Source organism: Propithecus coquereli, unplaced genomic scaffold (assembly GCF_000956105.1).
Source record: "Propithecus coquereli isolate 6110/MARCELLA unplaced genomic scaffold, Pcoq_1.0 Scaffold142, whole genome shotgun sequence".
NCBI classification, from domain to species: Eukaryota; Metazoa; Chordata; class Mammalia; order Primates; family Indriidae; genus Propithecus; species Propithecus coquereli.
The window spans coordinates 4609235-4611410 of record NW_012138525.1 but is presented as its reverse complement, the minus strand read 5'-3'; the positions used below and the strand labels follow the sequence as shown (position 1 = coordinate 4611410).

The following is a 2176-nucleotide window of genomic DNA, read 5'->3' as shown; positions in this document are numbered from 1 at the left end:
AAAAAAAAAAAAAAAAAAAAAAACAACCAATGAGCTATCATTTTTATTAAATGGAAAAAAGTTTAAAAGATTACAAATATCTCATGCCATCAAGCGTATGGGCTATCAATGAACCTTTTTAAACATTTTCAATAGGATCGTGAAACTGATTCAACTGTGCTGGAGGCAGTTTGGCAGCACCTGTCTAAACACTGATTCTGTAGTTTTTACATCTAGTAATTTAGCCTAAAAAAGTTACAGAAGAGTATAGGGATATGTTTATGGATTTTTTGCTATAGCATTGTTTATAACAAAAACTGGAAGCAAGCTAAATGTCTATCAGGAGGGTATGGGTTAAATTATAATACATCCATACAATGGAATACCATGCAGCCACACAAAGATTGAGGTAGATATTTATACATGATAGTGAAGCACAGAGATGCACAACATGTAGAGTTTGGCCCTATTTGTGCAGAAAAGGGATGTCTGTGTCTGTGTATGTATGCGTATGTTTATATATGCATAATATTTTCTGGGAGGGTATGCAAGCAGTGGTAAGCAGTGATTACCTCCATGGTGTGGCAGGCTTTGATGTTTTATTTTCTATGGCCTGTTTGAATTTCTTTACAACAAGCATAATGTATTTTATAATTAAAAACGCTTTTTAAAAAAGTGAAAAGCCTTGGTAGTTTTAAAAGTATACATCAAAGAGATGCTGCTACGCAAATTGACTTCCTGCTGACACGGTTGCTAGGAGTGATGATCCCCTCTGGAAAGCTCAATGCCTGCTTCCAGTCCTGTGGCCATGGAATCCTAGAGATGGAGGGACCCAGAGGGGTGACTTGTCCAAGCTCTCTCAGCAGCTCAAGCAGTAGCTGTCTTTCCTGCTTTCTCTCTTGGACCTGCCCCTTTCCACCTCTGAGTGTCTTCCCGTATACCTGGGTGGCCCTAGCGTAACCCTGTCCATTGTGGACAAAAGGAGAAAGGCCCCAGGAGGTGGCAGTTCGGGGTGGATCTGGAAATGGAGATTAGAAGCTGCTGTGTGCATGTGGGATTCCTGTTTGATTTCTTAAAACTCTTTCTCGTAAGTAAGATCATCTTTGGGAGAAAGAAAGTCTAGTTTTTTTTCTTCTGTTATTAAAAGTGATCTATTTTTATTACAGAAATGTTAAAATACAGAAAAATAAGTAATCACTTGTTATTCTACTGCACAAATCTGGCTGCTATTAAGTTTTAAAAACTTCTCATTGAGCTGGGCACGGTGGTGCATGCCTATAGTTCCAGCACCCTGGGAGGCTATGGTGGGAAGACAGCTTGAGCCTGCTTCTGGGCTGTAGTACACCATGTTCATGCCTGTGAATTGCCATTGCACTCCAGCCTGGGCAACACAGCGAGACTTCATCTCTATTAAACAAAAAACAAAAAACTTTTTGTTGAAAACTACAGGGAAGTACACACATCACAAGTGTATTGGTTGATGAGTTTTTACAAGTTGAGTGCACCTGTGTAACCATCACTCAGCTACCTAGAAGCTGCCCTTTGGCCTGTTCCTGTCACTGCCTCCCTGTCACAGGGAGTAACCAGTGTCCTGGTACATTTATTGTCACACTTTCTCCTGTACATGTTTTTTTGTTGTTTTTTAAATATACAGTCATATATTGCTTAATGCTGGGGATATGTTGTGAGAAATGTGTCATTAGGCGATTTCGTCTTTGTGCAAATACTGTAGTGTATACTTACACACACCTGGGTGGTATATCCTCCTACACACCTAGACTATCTGGTGTAACCTATCACTCCTAGGCTACAAACCTATACAGCGTCTTACTGTATTGAATACTGTAGGCGATTCTAACACAATGGTAAGTGTTTGTATATCTAAACATACCTAAACATGAAAAAGGTGCTTGCTTCAGCAGCACATATACTAAAGTTGGAACAGTACAGAGAAGATTAGCATGGCTCCCAGGCAAGGATGACACACAAATTCATGAAGTGTTCCATATTTAAGAAAAAAAAAAGGACATGGAAGACCGGGCGCGGTGGCTCACGCCTGTAATCCTAGTACTCTGGGAGGCTGAGGCAGGCGGATTGTTTGAGCTCAGGAATTCGAGACCAGCCTGAGCAAGAGCAAGACCCCATCTCTACTAAAAAAATAGAAAGAAATTATCTGGACAACTAAAAATATATAGAA

The 2176-nt window shown here is 40.1% G+C and overlaps 1 protein-coding gene across 5 annotated transcripts in view; it reads left to right on the top strand.

Annotated features, from left to right (window-relative positions):
• Positions 1 to 2176, top strand: part of ODF2 (outer dense fiber of sperm tails 2) — a 40682-nt gene that overhangs the window by 6777 nt on the left and 31729 nt on the right. The window lies entirely within an intron of this gene.